The sequence below is a fragment of the Babylonia areolata genome, chromosome 19 (assembly GCF_041734735.1).
Source record: "Babylonia areolata isolate BAREFJ2019XMU chromosome 19, ASM4173473v1, whole genome shotgun sequence".
NCBI classification, from domain to species: domain Eukaryota; kingdom Metazoa; phylum Mollusca; class Gastropoda; order Neogastropoda; family Buccinidae; genus Babylonia; species Babylonia areolata.
This window is the reverse complement of record NC_134894.1, coordinates 33,471,749-33,492,213: the sequence shown is the minus strand read 5'-3', so window position 1 is coordinate 33,492,213 and position 20,465 is coordinate 33,471,749. Positions and strand designations below refer to the sequence as shown.

Genomic DNA, 20,465 nt, shown 5'->3' with positions numbered 1-20,465 from the left:
TATGTCTTTGCAGGTAAACAGTATAGTTTCCTCTTCCCCCACCATCTACTTGTTCTTCTTGTTCCTCATCGCATTATTGTTCTTGTACTCCTTGCACACACACACACACACACACACACACACACACACACACACACACACACACACATTCACACTCACGCACACGTTCACATACACACTCATTCACATAAAAAAACATGAAGCGTAACAACGTATAAAACACACACACACACACACACACACACACACACACATACACACACACACACATACACATATATATAATGTATATATATATATATATATATATATATATTTATATATATATATAAAAGCATACATACGAGAGAGAGAGAGAGAGAGAGAGAGAGAGAGAGAGAGAGAAACAGATACAGATACAGATACAGACACAGACGGACAGGCAGATAGAGAGCGTCAGCTTCTTTCCTTTCTTTTGTTAATTTTAAAAGAGTTTCAGAATCCATATTCCTTCTTGAAATTGTTCCAAGTCATGTGAACAAGTCCGAAAGATTACTCCTCACTGCTTTTATATTTGTCTTCCTTCACAAACCATGAACACTGTTGAAATGGTTGATTTCCACAAGTCATTTATATCTGCACACGTCAGTACGATTCGTTGAAATGATTGGGAAATAAAACACCCTGTAATGTTTTATGATAATTACAACAACAGTGATTTCAAATTCACACAGTTCAACTTTCTTCTTGGTCCGAAATCTTCAGACGTGTGTAAAATTTATTGTAACTGAAAAGAAAAGCACAGTAAATACTTAGACACACGTAACCTTTTCTGCAGCACTACCAGTCGTTCCCCGAAAAGAAAGTGAACAAGTACACACAAAACAACTATGAAACATTCTCAGGGTACGTTAAGTTCTCCTTGTTCCAGGCTACCAAATAATCGATATTCTCTTACCCAGGGGAGGCAGAGGGTACCACGCCATTGTTTGGGTCCGTCTGTGTAAGGTGGAGGGGAACAAGGCAGTGGACAATCGTTTCTGGAGGGTCCACTGGGATTTGATCTCTGAGAACAATATGGACTCGAGTCCTTCAAAATCACTGGAAGGGAGGGGGGCGGGGGAGGGGATGGGGGCGCGGAGAGGGCCATGGGGGGAGGCTGGGGGCTGTGGGGCTGTGGGGAGTGGGGGGCGTGGGGGTGGGGGGTGGGGGTGAGGGTGAAGTCGGGTGAGAGGAACAGGGGTAGTGGTGGTGGCTTTAGATACTGTTCTGATTCCTGGACCTTTACATACATTTTGGCCTTCATCTAGTTATTGTTGTTGACGTTACTGTCGCTGTTGGTGTCGTTGTTGCTGTAATTGTTGTTGTTGTTGCTGTTGTAATTGTTCCTCCTCCCCCCCCATCCCTACTTTTCCCTCCGCCTTTCTCCCCGTTCGAGGAGACAGCTTTTTACGTTTCTGATCGCCATTTAGGCACCCATATTCAGTTTTCCATCATACCATACTATAGTTGTGGTTAAAATATCACTCTACGTTTTTATTGTTTGTTTGTTTGGTTTTTTATTTTTTATTAAAAAACAATCTAGGACTGTTTTAAGAGCATCATAAGTATAGGCACATAAAAGCCCTCTTGAAAGGCACTGTACCACATCAATGTAAATATATGAACATATATATATATATCTGCAAATGAGTAGATAAACAAACAAACAGACAAATAAATGAATAAATAAATACATGAACAGATAGATGAGTAAATGAATAAACACCTGAAACAAAAAGATCAATAAATGAATAAAAAGCAAACAATGTCCAAGTGTACAGAGTATGTTTCAGAACGTAATGATGCCCAAAGAAAGACTACTCGACAAGAAAGCTAAAAAAACAAAAAAAAACAACAAAAAACAAACAAACCCAAAACACCCTCCAGTCCCGGAGAGGTTATAACACGAGCAAAGAAAACACGTTGTGCCGCTTTCGAACGCCGTTATGAAACGGATTCAACAACAATAACAACAACAACAAACCCAAAAAACCCCAACAACAACAGCAACAATCGACCACACCCAGGAAACTTTTAATCAACAGGTACACCAGTTAATCCAGTGTCGACAGGGACAGGAGAGAAAACGTGTTCCATTCAAGCCACACCTGTGGCATCTGGATTATTATTAACACGGCAGTTGGCGAGGACAAAGAACGATGCGAGGGGTGAGGGAAAAAGAAAGGGCGGGTGGGAAGGGTTGAGGGACGACGGGGGACGGGGGGGGTGTGCTGTTGGTGGTTGTGGTGGTTCCGGAGGAGGAGGCGGAGGAGGAGGAGGAGGAGGAGGAGATAGGGAAGATGTAGATTACCACAGTTTTCCATCAACAGAGAGACGAATCGAAACGATGATTATGACCCACGCCTACGTCGAAAGGGGGGAGGAGGGGGTGTTTACACACTTCACTTTATCTAAATTGATATTTTTTTGTCCGGGTGTGTGTGTGTGGGTGTGTGGGTAGGAGGGGGTGGGGGGGGGGGTGGGAGGTAGGGGGTCGAGGGGTGAGGTTGGCGGCGCTAGGGGCGGGGGGGGGGGGGGGGGGGGGGGGGGGGGGGGGGGGGGGGGGGGAGAGTGGGAATGACATGTGAGTGGCCGAAGGGGGATATGCTTTCTTCTGTTTTTTTGTTGTTGATGGATGGGTTATAACATGTATTCTCCACATAGAAAGCAGATCAGAGATTATGAGTGACAGTTTCTTCTTGTTTTTTTCTTTTTTCTTTCTTCTTTTATTTTGTCCCTCTAATTATTTATCTTCTGTATATTTCTCACTTTATTAGATTTCATGCATTCACTCATTTGTTTATTTTGTCTAAATATTTTATTCCACTACATGTTTATGCTTTTTACGCAAACTTCGAGCTCTCAAGGCCGAATCAGCGATTTGGTTTTATGCAAATATGAAGCATCTGGTTATATATATATATATATATATATATATATATATATATATATATATATATATATATATATATATATAATTATTAAAAAAAAAAAAGCAGATATGGTTTAGCGTGTATTGATCAGTCCGCGCAGCTTTGCCACCATGAAACTGAAACTGAAACTGGCAGTTTACTTCTGTTTTTCTTACGTTCCCCGAGTCGCTAAGTCATGCACAGTCTTTCTTTACCTAGGAAAGTAACAACCGCTGTTCCAGACTGGCTTGCGGCTTGGATGGGCTTGTTCCGAGACAGACACAGTTAATTTAAAGGGTCAGTTATCGTGAGATAGCGAAGACTATTGCTTGCACGCACTGAAAATGAGAGACAGAGCGGGGATAATATATATATATATATATATATATATATTGCTGGTTGCTTCTGGCAGACATCAGTAAAGAAATAACGAACTGCCTGTAGACTTTTGTGGTTAGATGCACAGGTAGTTCAGCTCCAATCGCATATAAGAAAACAGTTGATATATCTAATACCATTTGTGTGTGTGTGTGTGTGTGTGTGTGTGTGTGTGTGTGTGTGTGTGTGTGTGTGTGTGTGTGTGGTGAAGTGTGCTAAGCTGATTGTACACATTTCTTTTTGACAGAAAAGAACCTTCTACGCAAGTGTGAAAAACAGCAATGGAAACAAACAAACAACAACAACGGCGACGATAACAACAAAAACCAACAAATCTATAAGTGCTGGAGTACATAAAAAAAGAAGCGACAGTGTCTTTGGATTACCGTGATGCCAATACTAATGGTCATATTCTATGGATAACGTAAGTCGACTAAGCAGACAGGGCAGCAAAAAGGGGAGCAAAAAATCATACAGACAGTATAAAAGTATACTGCCCATTGTCATACAAGGAAATAAGCAATATACTAGAAAGAGACTTTTATAGGTGCTTGAGTTCAAGTCTAAAACCCCGTCAGTTGACTCTCTCAGACTTTGGTCCGATTCGCAGACCAATTCTGAGTTTAGCTCTCAGACTATTATCAAATTCATTACGGACCAAGTATTGTTCTAATGTCAAGTGCATATGCTTTAGTAACCTGACAATTGAGCATATAATTTTTGACTGTAGCTTGATGAAGCCTTATGCACACGAAAGTGTGTCTTCTCAAGTGATTGAGAACGTTGATGTTTTTGACTTTTTGCATTCATTATCAGTTGTTTCGCTTGTCAGTTTAACGACTTCTCTTTTACGAAATCCTTTAAGTAATTTCCTGTAATTGTATTTAGATTTTTTTTTCAAATGTCACCCACATTTCACCCTCATTTGCCCAGTTTCCCCCAACCCTCCATTCATTCACATCTCCCACCCCATCTAACCGATAATATTCAAATGTATTCATAAATACTTTAACAAAATGTCTTCATTCACCGATATGTGTGACGGGACATTAAACAAAATTCCTCCACGTAAGTCATGTCAGCTTTTCTCCTTTCGCGTCATAGGTACAACAGTGAATGGTTCCTCTTCTCTTCCTTTTTTTTCTTTTCTCTCTTTCTCTTCCTCCTTTTCCTTCTTTCTTTTCGTCTTTTTATTTCTGTCCTCCCTTAAAAAAATATAAAACAATTTCACCGAAGAACTGTCTGGTAAAGAAACAATTCCACAATGGGTTCTTATTCCCAGAGACGAGTACAGAAACTGAAGTTCCAGACAGACGTCTCTGCACTGGTAACCTTGCTGTGCTGTGATTCCAGAACTACAGGCCTGCTTTTCTTCTTATAAAGAACAAAATGTATGGACAAGGTTCGTACTGAAATGTGAAACTTTTCTTTGTTTTTTTTTTGTCACTGTCTCAGATTTCTGTATGCAAATCAAAACAGTACATTCACTACGTCTGATATCATTCAAAGTGAGAAGACGTAATAAAAAAAAGGGGGGTGGGGGTGGGGGGGGGGGGGGGGGGGGTGGAGGTACATCCAGGAACGTGGACATATACACAGACAAGAACAGGATACAGACAGTTCAGACACATACGAACAGTGATACACACAGTGAACAAAAGGTACAGACTATCAGCAACTGTCAGATAGTGTAGATACAGTACAGACTGTCAGGAACTGTGAGATAGCGTACAGACAGTACAGACTACCAGGAACTGTCAGATAGCGTACAGACAGTACAGACTGTCAGGAACTGTCAGATAGCGTACAGACAGTACAGACTGTCAGGAACTGTCAGATAGCGTACAGACAGTACAGACTGTCAGGAACTGTCAAATAGCGTACAGACGGTACAGACTATCAGGAACTGTCAAATAGCGTACAGACGGTACAGACTATCAGAAACTGTCAAATAGCGTACAGACAGTACAGACTGTCAGGAACTGTCAAATAGCGTACAGACAGTACAGACTGTCAGGAACTGTCAGATAGCGTACAGACAGTACATTCTATCAGGAACTGTCAGATAGCGTACAGACAGTACAGACTATCATGAACTGTCAGATAGCGTACAGACAGTACAGACTATCAGGAACTGTCAGATAGCGTACAGACAGTACAGACTATCATGAACTGTCAAATAGCGTACAGACAGTACATACTATCAGGAACTGTCAGATAGCGCACAGACAGTACAGACTATCAGGAACTGTCAGATAGCGTACAGACAGTACAGACTATCATGAACTGTCAGATAGCGCACAGACAGTACATACTATCAGGAACTGTCAGATAGCGCACAGACAGTACATACTATCAGGAACTGTCAAATAGCGTACAGACAGTACAGACTGTCAGGAACTGTCAGATAGCGTAAAGACGGTACAGATTACCAGGAACTGTCACTGCACAGACAGTACAGACTATCAGGAACTGTCAGATAGCGTACAGACAGTACAGACTATCAGGAACTGTCAAATAGCGTACAGACAGTACAGACTGTCAGGAACTGTCAGATAGCGTACAGACAGTACAGACTATCAGGAACTGTCAGATAGCGTACAGACAGTACAGACTATCATGAACTGTCAGACAGCGTACAGACTATCAGGAACTGTCAGTGTACAGACAGTACAGACTACCAGGACACAGTGAAAAGACATAGCAAACACCCAGGAATGGTTTCACAAACAGTGAAAAGACATTACAGACACTCGGGAACGCTTTCACACACAGTGAAAAGACATTAGTGACACTCGTGAACGGTTTCACACACAGTGAAAAGACATTAGTGACACTCGTGAACGGTTTCACACACAGTGAAAAGACATTAGTGACACTCGTGAACGGTTTCACACACAGTGAAAAGACATCACAAACACTCTGGAACGGTTTTCACACACACACACACACACACACACACACACACACACACACACAGTGACAAGACATTACAGATACTCAGGGACGCTTTCACACACAGTGAGTGCACAGACAGTGGAGACCACTCAGGAAAAGATGTGTCTGTTAATACTTCCTCTTCACCCCCTTCTTAGGTTTTTTTTTTAATTTTTTTTTTTTTTAACCCAGTCCTCCACCACGTTTTCATCTTCTTCGTTTGAGATACAGCGCCTTCTTCCCCTTTCAATATACGTGGTGATTTGTTTCCGTGGAAAGCAGCAGTTGCCGTGTGCGTATTCCAGAATCTCGATTTGCTTTGTAGGGGTTGTGCAAAGGACAGACACCACCCGAGGGTCTACTCTAGCCCCGACGATTGAGAATATTGATCGGACACAGTGAAATCACAGGCCTATGGGGGATAGTGTGAACGTTTTTTTTTTTCTTTCTTCCCCCCCCCCCCCCCCCCCGCCCACCTTGTAGGTCTCTCTCCCCCCCCCCCCTTCCCCATCCAAAAAATCTGCAAGTCTGGCAGTAAAGGCTCTTCTCAAGAACCTTAGAGAGATGATGGTCGTTAGAAATTATCATTTTGAGGGGTGGGGATGTAGGGGTGAGGGTTGTGGTGAGTTATGTCCGTGGTTATGTTCGAAGTTGTTTTTTTTTTTCTTTTATCACAAAACTTCGCAAATTTGTCCATCCCCCCCCCCCCCCCCCCCCGTCCCCCTCCAGTCTCATTCAGATCATGGCTAGAATATAAAAAACCAACGCGAGGAACAGTTTATCGCTATGCGCTGTATATTGTATTCAAACTCGCGTCCATCACTCGAGCAGAATAGTTGCAGCTGCCAGTCTGAATGCTCGATAAACGTGCAACGACCTGCGCAGAGCAGATGACGTCTTTGAAACCACACGTATATGTATGGAAGGGTGTTTTCTTTGGAAATTATTCCGATGAAATGAAGTATGAAACAAACATACACACAACCACACACAACACATACGCGCACACACGCACGAACACACACACATGCGAGAACTCAAGAACGCATTCAAGCACGTGCGTGTGTATGCACACACACACGCAGACACAGACAGACAGACAGACACACACACACACACACACACGAAGAGATGTGGGGGGGAGGGGGTGCGGGGGGGGGGGGGGGGGGGGAGGGGGGGGGGGGAAGAAAAGGGCAAATTGTCAGACAGGTAGACAAACAGACAGCTATAGAGACATGTAAGAATCATACAGACAAACCGACACTCAGGCAAACATAGGGACAGACGGAAACAATTACTCCCTCTAAGACACAATGAAACAAAGTAAAGAAAAGAGAAGAGAAGATAGATAGATAGGTAGATAGATATACAGATAGATAGATATATAGATAGATAGATAGATAGATAGAGAGAGAGAGAGAGAGAGAGAGACAGACAGAGACAGAGACAGAGAGACAGATAGGCAGAGACAGAGAGACATAGACACAGAGAGACAGAGACACAGAGAGAGAGAGAGAGAGAGAGAGAGAGAGAGAGAGAGACAGAGAGAGACAGAGAGAGGTGGACAGATCTAGAAAGAGGAAGACAGGCAGACAGGCAGACAGGGAAACACACACACACACACACACACACACACACACTCACACACACACTCGTACTGTATATGGGGGGTGGGGGCGGGGGTTGCGTGCGTGCGTTTGTGAGTGGGAGTGGGGGTGTGTGGTGGTGGTGGGGGGGGAGGGTTGTGCCGACTGTCTGAGAAAGGACGATGAGTTAAAGTGTCGACTGCCTATTCCAAGATGCTAAAGGTACTGTTTGGGCAGTGAATGGTTGATAGATAAGAGAAATGTATGTTTTCTGCTTTGTTCCTTTATTTTGGTTGTTGTTATTGTCTTCTTCTTCTTCTTCTTCTTCTCTCAACCTTTTCACTCTTTCAGAAAACAACAGGAAACTATATGATGTTCTGTTCAACAATTTATTTTTTAGCTTTCAAATTCAATCTCTGCCTGCAACAATGGGGTTAAAATAAATAAATAAATAAATAAATAAATAAGAAAGAAAGAAAGAAAGAAAGAAGGAATTATAGAGCAAATCTAGTTCCACTTTTATCTCTTATTGTGAGCATCCACGTGATTCGTTCTCTACAGAGAACAGCAGTCATTGTTTGAATCCATTTGCTGTGTGCTTTGGCGGGGAGTTGGGGGAGCGGGGGTGGGGGTAGGGAGGGGCGGGCGGGGGGGGGGGGGGGGGGGGGGAGGGGGGGCAGGGGGGTAGGGGAGGGGGCTGGGCAAAAAAACAGACATCACTTGGGAGCCCAAGGGGAAAGCTGATGGTTTGGGGGAAATATTGACCCGACACGCTAAAAAACCACAGGCTTGATGGGGAGGGAGGGGGGAGAGGGAGGGGGTGGGGGTGGGGAGGGGGGGGGGCTGAGTGGGATGGGGGGAGGGAGGGGGTAGGGGGTGGGGGGGGAGGGAGGGCTGGGGTGGCACGGCATGAGAGCTGATCTGATTCTTCCCTTATCTGAAAGTCTGATGGCACAGAGGGAATAATGGATAAATAAATAAATAAATAAATACACGAATAAACGAATAAATAAATAGGTAGGCAGACAAATAAAGAAACAGATAAATAAATTAACAAATAAGTAAATAAATAAATAGATAAACAAATAAACCAATAAGTGAATACATAAATAAACAAACAAAAAGATACACAAATAAAGAAATGAGTAAGCAAAGATAGGGAGGGAAGGGAGACACACACACACACACACACACACACACACACACACACACACACACACACACACAGAGAGAGAGAGAGAGAGAGAGAGAGAGAGAGAGAGAGAGAGAGAGAGAGAGAGAGAGAGGCAGAAACAGACACCAAGGATTACTCAAGAAACAAGACAGACCACAGGACATGTTTCAATAGCTGATCTTCTTGGTCGCATGCTGGGGCATTAAAACGAACAAACAACAAGAACATAAAGCAACAGCAGCAGCAGCAGCAGCAGCAGCAACAACAACAACAACAACAACAACAACACGTCATCGGTAAGATCCCGTGACACAGTTTCAGTTTTCAGTTTTCAGTAGCTCAAGGAGGCGTCACTGCGTTCGGACAAATCCATATACGCTACACCACATTTGCCAAGCAGATGCCTGACCAGCAGCGTAACCCAACGCGCTCAGTCAGGCCGTGAGAAAAAAAGAAAAAAAAAAGAAGGTGAATAAATAATAGATAAATACATAAAAAAAACTAATACTACCACTACTAATAATATGTATAATATGTATATGTGGACACAGAGAGCATTGAAAAGCTATTCCATTGTTGAACGTGCTTGGTCTCACGTTTCGTCTGTCTCTCGTCCCTAAGCTTGTTCCCAAGTGGAGTGATGGCCTAGAGGTAACGCGTCCACCTAGGAAGCAAGAGAATGCAAGCGCGCTGGTTCGAATCACGGCTCAGCCGCCGATACTTTCTCCCCCTCCACTAGACCTTGAGTGGTGGTCTGGACGCTAGTCATTCGGATGAGACGATAAACCGAGGTCCCGTGTGCAGCATGCATTTAGCGCACGTAAAAGAACCCACGGCAACAAAAGGGTTGTTCCTGGCAAAGTTCTGTAGAAAAAGCCACTTCGATAGGAAAAACAAATAAAACTGCACGCAGGGGGAAAAAAAAAGGGTGGCGCTGTAGTGTAGCGACGCGCTCTTCATGAGAGCAGCCCGAATTTCACACTGAGAAATTTGTTGTGATAAAAAGAGATAAAAATAAAAAAACAAATAAATAAGAAATAACGTTATCTGTCAAAACTGACATCGTGGGTCTATATTCCATTCGATACGTTTGGAGTCAAACCTCAAAATCTCTCATGTTCGAATCCTGGCATCGCCAAAGGGATGGGGTGGTGTGGCTGTGGGTGTTCCACAGTGAACAAGTGTTCGTACGTGAATGTTACTGAATCACCATCATGTGTGTAAATTACATGCAGATGATTAGATTCGTGCGTTAAGGTATCCCTTTGATATTTCCCTGCGTCATGGATAACATGGAATTGTCCAGCATGCACTGACAACAGAGCTGTCAACAAAATTGGTTTGATCGTGAAAAAGGGAAGAAGAAGAAGAAGAAGAAGAAGAAGAAAATGATTTCATAGAGATTCCTGTGTTTGAATCCTGTGATAGTTTTGCCACCACTTTATCTTCCATTACTACGAACGATAAGAAAAATCAGTACACTATGTTTGAATGTTATGGAAAAAAAAAGAAAAAAAAGGCGGAGATTAATTTCACACGCCCATGCTGTATTTCGCAGACACAGACGCAACGTTTCTGTTGCATCTTGTTCTCTCTCTCTCTCTCTCTCTCTCTCTCTGTGTCTCTGTCTGTATCTCTCTGTCTCTGTCTCTCTTATGTAAACATTATCAGAATATACATAAAAAAAGACGCCTTGCAGATCTGGACGGCATTCCTTACTTTTGATGAGACATGATAATTCTTTCATCTGTTTTTAGTTCAGATTCACCAAGAAGAAATCCTTTCTCCTTTCTCTTGCCTCTTGTACAGGCGAACCGGGTCATCAGCACTGGTTTCCCCACAGGAACCAGCAATCACTGTTCAGATCCAATGAATGCGGGTGAGCAGAGGGCAGACATCGCTCTGGGGTTTGTAGGAGTTTTTAGGGTGAAAACATCGACCTCATCGACCTGACACGTTGGATCTATGTACAGGAACAACAAGTCTGGATAGGTGCATTTCACGTTTGAGAGGAAACACCATTGGAATATCATGTGGATCTATGTATGACACGGGAAGTCTGGATAAATGCATTTCACATTATAGAGCTAACACCTTTGGATTATCATGTGGATCTATGTATGAGAACAGAAAGTCTGGATAGGTGCATTTCATGTTTAAGAGGTAACACCTTTGGATTATCATGTGGATCTATGCATTAGAACAGAAAGTCTGGATAGGTGCATTTCATGTTTAAAAGGTAAAACCTTTGGATTATCATGTGGATCTATGTATGGGAACAGCAAATCTGGGTAGGTGCATTAAATTTTCACATTTAAGAGGCAACACCTTTGGAATATCATGTGGATCTATGCATGAGAATAGAAAGTCTGGATAGGTGCATTTCATGTTTAAGAGGCAACACCTTTGGAATATCAAGTGGATCTATGTATGACACGGCAAATCTGGATAGGTGCATTTCACATTTAAGAGGCAACACCTTTGGATTATCATGTGGATCTATGTATGAGAACAGAAAGCCTGGATAGGTGCATTTCACATTTGAGAGGTAACACCTTTGGATTATCATGTGGATCTATGTATGGGAACAGCAAGTCTGGATATGCGCATTTCACATTTAAGAGGAAACACTTTTGGATTATCATCGACCTGAGACGTTGGATCTATGCAAGGGGAGCAGCAAGTCTGGATAGGTGCATTTCACATTGAGTTTCAGTTTCATTAGCTCAAGGAGGCGTCACTGCGTTCGGATAAATCCATACACGCTACACCACATCTGCCAAGCAGATGCCTGACCAGCAGCGTAACCCAACGCGTTTCACATTGAACCCTTGGAATATCGAGGTACGGGGAAGACTAACAGGCGATTCTATGCGAGGTTCAGTCTCTTTGGCCTTCGAGAATATTTGGCATAATCTCCTCTGTCTCTCTTCTTGTCTCTGTTTCTTTGTCTCTGTCTGCCTGTCTGTCTGCCCCTCTCTGTCTCTCTTTGTTTTGTGTCATTATTTGTTTACACCATTTAATTCGTTTACTATAATGCTTTGTTATACAATTAAAGTATGTTGAGGCGTTCAACAATGTCATAAGGACCTCATGGCCAATGACAATTAAAGCGTCAAAGCGTCAAAGCCTCTCTCTCTCTCCCTCTCTATCTCTTTCCCTCCCTCCCTTCCCCCCCTCTCTCTCTCACTGCCACTCCCCCCAATCTCTCTGCTTCTCTGTCGCCATACCCCCATCTTTCTCTCGATTCGAGTCAGGGTGCGTACCAGGGGAACAAAAAGAAGAAAAAAAAGAAGAAGAACGTGTATCAGATGAATGTGAATGCAGATTCTGAAGGTTTCTCTATCAATTCACTTAGATAATTTAATCAGAGTCACTGAGGAAGGGAAGAAAGTTCTCGTTTCGTTTCGTACTTGTTTGTATACAATCTTCGGGGAATCCCAAAACCACTGAAGAAGAAAGCTTCCATTCGAATCCCTCGCAGTGCCTCCTTTTCGCGGGGATTGCCAGACCTCTTAAGAAGAGAAAAGTTTTTTCCCCCCCTTAGTTCCGTTTCACTGGTATATTGTTCAGAGTTACCAGGCGATTGACGAGGAAAGAACTTTTCTCCCCCACCCCCACCCCCCACCCCCCTCCTTGCCTCCAGTTGGGAGTTACCGGACCATTGGCACTGGTCTCTCCCCCCCCCCCCTGCTCTCTCCTCCCCCACCCCCCCTCCGAACCCCGCCCCCCCCCTCCTCCCGACCCCCACAGGGAGCAGCCAACTGCTGTGTGGATGGCGTTGAGGAGAGGACCGAGATCGCCTGAGAGTCCGTTGGAGAGTGTGATGGGGTGAGACACATCAAGTAAGTTCAGATGCTGATGTTGCGGGGTCTTCGTGCCACGGTAAAGTCCGCATCGGTACATTTACAGGGTGGTAGTGGTCACATCAGAAATGGGTGGGGGTGGGGTGGGGAGGGGTAGGTGTTCGGAAGGGATGTGGTGATGTGTACTTGGCTGAGGTTCAGTGTGTGTGTGTGTGTGTGTGTGTGTGTGTGTGTGTGTGTGTGTGTGTGTGTGTGTGTGTCCCTGTCTCTCTTTGTGCCTCCCTCTGTCTTTCTGTCTCTGTGCCTGTCTCTGTCTGTCTGTCTGTCTGTCTATCTCTATCTTTTCTCTACATTCGGCGCGTTGAAAAGTGTGCTTATCATCACACCTCACATATCCCAGTGTTTCAAAAGATCTTTAAACCAAATCACTAAAACGATACTACGTATCTCTTGGGAGATTATGTCGAGTCGTGAAGGGTAAGGAATGTGCGTTGACAAACAACGGTGTCAGTTGTGATAATGGGCCCCACTTGAAATGTTTGTCAGTATCACAACATTGCTGCTGCGAAACGCATGCAACAATGTTTTCTTTTTACCCAAATCAAACCAGAATCTACCAATGACCAGCGTGATAAATGTAAAACAGAACAAGAAAAGAGAAACACACACACGCACACACACACACACACACACACACCACACCACACCACACACACACACACACACACACACACACACATACACACACAGAGTGACAGAGACAGAGAGAGAAAGAGAGAGACAGACAGAAAGACAGAGAGAAAAGACAGACAGAAAGAGACCAAAGACACACGTGTGGTATTTCATGTTGTGTTGCTTTCATTCCCCACACAGATCACTGTCCTGATATGCATACATCAAATTCCATCGTTTTCAATAGTCATTCTACACACGAAAAAGTGGAAAGTCTCCAAAACTTTTGAATAGTCTCCATTTCAGTGCCGTCAAACACGTTGTAATATCGCCTATCAGCGCTGATAGTATTTCACAGTCAGTATCAAATGTGAATAGCTGTAAAAGCGAAAATCTCTAGAATCCTTGTGCTTGCTCTATGGCTGAAGCTGAGCTGAGAATAATTGACCCCATGAGAAGGATTCAGGATTCAAGATTTCAAAAGATTGAATTCTATTTCACCCTTTCGGTGTATTATGTAGTCAGGCTTTGTCGATGAAGTAATCGGACGCCAAAGAAATCATACACCAGTACAGCACAAAGTTGAAAAAACAAAACAACCCCGCCCTCACCCCCCCTCCAAAAAACCCCCCCAAAAAACAAAACAAAAAAACAAAAAACAAAACAACAAAAAAAACCCCCCCAAACCCTGTTCATATTCCTCTTTCAATTTCTCAGGTCCGATGTTACAGACGCATTTAAGGCAAGAATGGAGGAACATAGGGCGAAGAATGAAAAAAAAAAAAAAAAAAATCTGATGGAACCATGCACAGTTTTATCCGTGTCTCCTCATTCCGTCTTTCCGTTTTTTTTGTTTTTTTTCCAGAATGAGGATGTTGAACTGATTGGCCTGGAACCACCAAAGCTTTTTGGGGGGAATTAGTGAGAAAGTTTCTTTTGATGCTGGCAAGCCGGCAGGAGTTTCCTCCAGACTTCAGAGTGAATCTCTCAAAGGAAAAAAAACAACAAACAACAACAACAAAAAAGACAGTGACACCGTATTTGTCTGTTCAAAAGAGCGGATGTCTTTGAAGTGAAGAATAACTCCCATGGCAATATGCGACGCGTGCAGTGTAAGATTTTACAATATGATTGTTATTGCAATTTCTGCATAATGCAACTTCTTCTGCATTTTTTTTTTTTACTTCTTTTTTTTTTTTTGGTGAAGTTGTATATGATATTTGCAGCTGGTCGATCAATAAAGAGATTTCGCTTTTATTCATTCTTGTTCTCATATAATAGTACATATACCAAAAGAATTCAATCTTTCCTCTTGGTCGATTGTAACCTTATACAGCCACTATAATTTTCATAATTTTTCTTTCACACCCTTGATCCTTCCAAAAACCTGAAAATGTACATTACTTTTGTAAACAAAGAGAAAATCAAATAGATCGATGGATCGAGACATTGAAAGCTATATAGGCAAACATACATACATACATACACACAGACAGACAGACGGAGGGACATATAGGTAGATAGATAGATTTCTTAAACTTTCCAATAAAAAAAAAATATATCAAGCGTAGTTTGAAATCGACAATTTTCAATTGTTGGAACGACGTATTGTGTCATGGGAGCTAAAAGCGATACAGCTTTCACACACACACACACACACACACACACACACACACACACACACACACACACACACACACACATACACAGAGAGAGAGAGAGAGAGAGAGAGAGAGAGTCAAGATCGCATATCCGTATATATTCCCTTCTTAACGATACTGAAGAACCATGAATATTCAAACCGTTCCCACACATATACATCGTGTTTCTTTTCTTGTTCCAGACCGAAACGAACCTTGCAGAAGAAGCAGATGTCGGATTGGTGAAGATGAAAGTGGGATGGAGAATGTGTGTCTTTCCGTCAGTTGAAAACAAATATCGCTCTTTGTCACAAATAACAACTTGAATTCCGTAAGATATAATGCCAAACAATCTGATTTTGCGAACAAACAAACCGTCCCATTTTATACGGGTACGAACATGAAAGACACATCAAACACAAAACATCTTCAAGGACAATAAGTAAAACCTTGGCGAGAACATGAGCGGTAGATAGCAAACCATAAACAAGAACAGAATCATAATCACTTAATTACTTATCTCAGTTAAAGAAAATATGAGCAATGTTTACTCCTTAAAACGTGACAAAGGCAGAAAGCAGATTTGTGTCAGTGCTGAATAGAGGCCCCCATCAGTTTGCTCACAGCCAAAAGATACGACAGAGAGTAGAAAAAAAACAATACAAAAAAAGACACAACAACAACAACAACAACAAAAAACAACAACTGACAAACTACATCAAGGAAAATATTATTCTCACGCAAGCACTTTGGCCAATAAGCTGGCAGAACACGTTTTCTTTGCATATTCCAACGCTGAATTACAGAAGCCTAACGTTAATTGTTTAAAGTCAATCATACCGGACTAGATGATAGATGTGCCTGATAGGAAAATGCCGCATTGTGATACAGAGCAGAATATCATCCTTCAAACTGTTGGTGAATGAATCTGATCGTTGTGTCAGAGGAGGGCTGTCTGGTCTTCACCATCGTTGCTATGACAAACAATGTTAACCACTGGTGTCTGCCACGGTCTTTACCCAAGTCAATCACTTGACGGTAAGTGTTAAATGAAGCCCTGTCTTTAGACAGTCAAGAGTTTGTTTGAGCAGGGAATGGTCTTGAAAACGTGATCAACTTTTACCTTGTCCAACTTCGTTACCGTTCATCAGTCGTCAGACAGTACATAGACTGTGTAAATATAGACTTCACACACTATTCCCTAACTTCATTCAACTAAAAAAAAAAAAAAAAAAAAAAAAAAAAAGCACGATTGATTTATTTCTTTTCCCGAAAGCAGTTGAAGTGTTAGCTTTTGTTTGATCTCTGGCTGTGCGGACGGTAAGGGACAGAGAAATTTGCCTCACTGAAGATGTCAACGATCTGACAATTAATCCTTTAAACTTACAAGTCAGGTCCATTGAGACAATACGAAAGGAGCTTCTGCGATTCTTCACATAATTGTAAGACTAATTTTCAACTACATGTTAAACCAGAGACCAAGATTATGGTTGGTTGATGTTTTATACATAGTACTGTACAAAACGAAGTCTAGATATACAAACGGTGTTAGACACCCACAAGAGGCGGTGGCTGTCATGTGGAGACACCTGATTAGTCTCAATCCCAAGGAGGAAATCGAATCATGTCCAGCACAACAGATGACTCTTTCCTCCAGAGAGGATTTGATGAAGTCCCTTGTTGCTGTCGTTGAAGATTTCATTCGTGTTCTCCTGCCCCACTTCATCCACCAAACCTATTTTCTAGAAGTTTCTCTGGAAAGATGATAGATGAGGTGTGTACTTGCACTTGTTTCCCTCTGTTATTTCTTGTTCATTTATAGTGTGGAGTATAATACATAGCGAGTTTGCCCATGAGCCAAAATCTTTGGACCATTATAGTGGCTATCGTAGCTTTTCTTCTATGATGTATGAACTGTAACACATTCGGTGTGGAATTTCTTGATAGTTCAGTGATTGTTTCGATAGCAGCTTGACTTTCTTCAAGTGACACATCATCACTTTTTTCTTTTCTTTTTTCTTTTTTTTTTTTTAAACAAAAGGGAGGCTGATGATTATGTCAGGCAGGACAGTCTTCACAAGGACATGCTCTGTTTGACAGTGAGACGTTTTGCGAAAATGCATCCATCTTTATCTTTCTTAATTAAATTATCGCCATTTCCCATTAGACAAAAACGAATAGAACCTGGATGTGAACAAGTTGTACACAGTTCCCGAACTGAATTAAAAACATTGTCAAAGGATTTTTCTCTTAGCAGCAGCTTAAAAGTCGATGACTCTTGTTGTGTCAACCGTGTCCGAAAGAGAAATGTTCTACATGCAGAGTTTGTAATGGTATCCTTCAGAGGAGGATGGGGTAGTGACTTGAATTCTGTCCTCAGTGATCATTACTGAAGCCAGCATGACTGTCCTGTGACGCCGTGAGCGATCAGTATGTGCTTCGTCAACGCGCTGGACAATCGCAAAGAAACTTTCATTTGAAAAACTTTCACATTTGTGTTTCTTGTTTAACTCTCTCCATACGAACGGCGACAGAGAAGACGTTAACAGCGTTTCAACCCAATTACCATCATCAAAATATTGCAAGCGGAAGGCTCTTATACTGAAGAGGTGAATGTTGACAAAGAATACCACAGTTCTGACGACGGAAGCTAAAGGTTGGGTCATTCAGACACCCACAGGACATCCGAGGGGTATGTGTAGAGGAGAAGAGAGAACTGGCCGTACTGAGTGAGTTAAAAGTCGATGACTCTTGTTGTGTCAACAGTGTCCGAAAAAGAACTGTTCTACATGCAGAGTTTGTAATGGTATCCTTCAGAGGAGGATGGGGTAGTGACTTGAATTCTGTTCTCAGTGATCATTACTGAAGCCAGCATGACTGTCCTGTGACGCCGTGAGCGATCAGTATGTGCTTCGTCAACGCGCTGGACAATCGCAAAGAAACTTTCATTTGAAAAACTTTCACATTTGTGTTTCTTGTTTAAAAGTCGATGACTCTTGTTGTGTCAACAGTGTCCGAAAAAGAACTGTTCTACATGCAGAGTTTGTAATGGTATCCTTCAGAGGAGGATGGGGTAGTGACTTGAATTCTGTCCTCAGTGATCATTACTGAAGCCAGCATGACTGTCCTGTGACACCGTGAGCGATCAGTATGTGCTTCGTCAACGCGCTGGACAATCGCAAAGAAACTTTCATTTGAAAAACTTTCACATTTGTGTTTCTTGTTGAAAGCACTGGCGCGTTTTAACTCTCTCCATACGAACGGCGAAAGAGACGACGTTAGCGTTTCACCCCGATTACCACCATCAAAATATTGCAATCGGAAGGCTCTTATACTGAAGAGGTGAATGTTGACAAAGAATACGACAGTTCTGACGACGGAAGCTAAAGGTTGGGTCATTCAGACACCCACAGGACATCCGAGGGATCTGTGTAGAGGAGAAGAGAGGACTGGCCGTACTGAGTGAGTTAACACCCGTTTTTAACCAGCTTTTTCTTTTCCGGCACAGAGGGAGGGAGAAGGGTTTATTTGTGGTTAGCTTGGTCGTTTTGTGTATTCCTTTATGTTTTTTAGTGTTAGAAGACGGAGTTTGTCCATCAGAAGGTGCCAGAGCGTGAAACAGAGTAGAAATAACATCCACGTCAACTGCTCCCCCCACCCCCACCCCCCTGTCCCTCCCATACACCTTTCCTTTGACAAACAGTGTAAATCTCTGGTGTCTGGATCAGTGTTTATCCTGATCTATCACTATTCAGTGTTATTAAACGATGTTTAGTCTTCACACAGACACGTTTTCTTTGACCAGAAAACAGACAGTGAAAACGTAACCGAATCACATTTCCCTGTCTTTGAAATTTCAAACTTTTTATTTTTTATTTTATTTATCAAAGTTAGCTACTTATGTGTTAAATAGTCCAGTTGGTTGTTTATTGTAGGTCCCCACATGAACCTCTTTTCAAATAATAATCTACAGAAGTAGTGCATACTATATTTGATTATTGATATTTTTTTTTGTCCTAATCCCGCTTCCCCCGTCCCGCCTCTCACACACACCCTTCCAATATTATGTTGTTTTTTCTTTCTCCAATCATTGACACTCACCCTCTCCATTTTAGATTTTGTACTCTATCTTTTCCACATTCTGTTCTCTCTCTCTCTCTCTCTGTCTCTGTCTCTCTCTCTTCCTTTCATTGTCCCCTCTCCCTTGCCCGCCCCCCCTCCCATCCACCTCAACCGCCCCCCTTTTCATTCCAATATACAGAAATGTCGATTTCTAATTAATAATAACAATTATCATTATGATAGAAATGATAATAATCCAAATAATAATAATAATAATAATATCATTTATTGTCAGTCTAATATCATCATCTTAGATAACTATAAATAAATAAACGAACCTGTCTTTGAAATGATTCTTAAGAAGTGTATAGACTGTGGGTATGTCAGGTTTTTACAATATTATCCTTCTTCCTCAAGCTAAAATCATTATCAGATTATTTCAATGGAAGTAGACTTAAATGAAGCCCGCTTGAAAATGAGCTGTATGATATACAAATATGAACCCCACTTAAAATTTCGATACTTAGAACGTTGTTCTTATACAGTAATGCTACATACCGGTCCAGGTTCTATTTTATGCTTTCATTTTATGCCTTTTGAAACGACAATGACATACATGTTGATAGCTTGATTCTATGCAAAATATAGGTATACATTTTCATTATGCGCCAATGAAACACCCGTCTGCTAAAACAACCCTGGAACCGATGCCGTAGCTTTCCTTCTTCTTATTTTATTTTATTTTACTTTTTTTCTTTGGATTTTTCAAAACAGTCGTTTGAACGAGAATCCGGTCATTGTGTTCTTCAATACAACTCGTTCACCCTCCTTCTCTTCTTCTTATCTTTCTCTGCCTGCCTGTCTTTCTGTTTCTACGTGTGTGTGTGTGTGTGTGTGTGTGTGTGTGTGTGTGTGTGTGTGTGTGTGTGTGTGTGTGTGTGTGTGTGTGTGTGTGTGTGTATTCGTGTCCGTCTGCCACAACGTGTATCTGTCCATCCTGTATCCATCCATCCACACACACACACACACACACACACACACACACACACACACACAAACAAACAAAAAACCGCAAAAAACCCCAAAAACACATGAACCGGGTAAAAAAAAAAAAAAAAGAAAGAAGAAAAAATCGCAGCTTTGACGGATGGAAGACGTTTGATGAAAGTTTCCACAGCTCACTGACTGACTGTCCGGATTTCATCACAACTTTTCACCTCCGGCCTGTTTTTTTTTTTTTTTTTTTTTTTTACAGAGCAAATTGTGTGAGTCCCCCT

General features: G+C 42.1%; 1 protein-coding gene across 1 annotated transcript in view; it reads right to left on the bottom strand.

Annotated features, from left to right (window-relative positions):
* Positions 1-20,465, bottom strand: part of LOC143294278 (polypeptide N-acetylgalactosaminyltransferase 5-like) — an 86,240-nt gene that overhangs the window by 40,161 nt on the left and 25,614 nt on the right. The window lies entirely within an intron of this gene.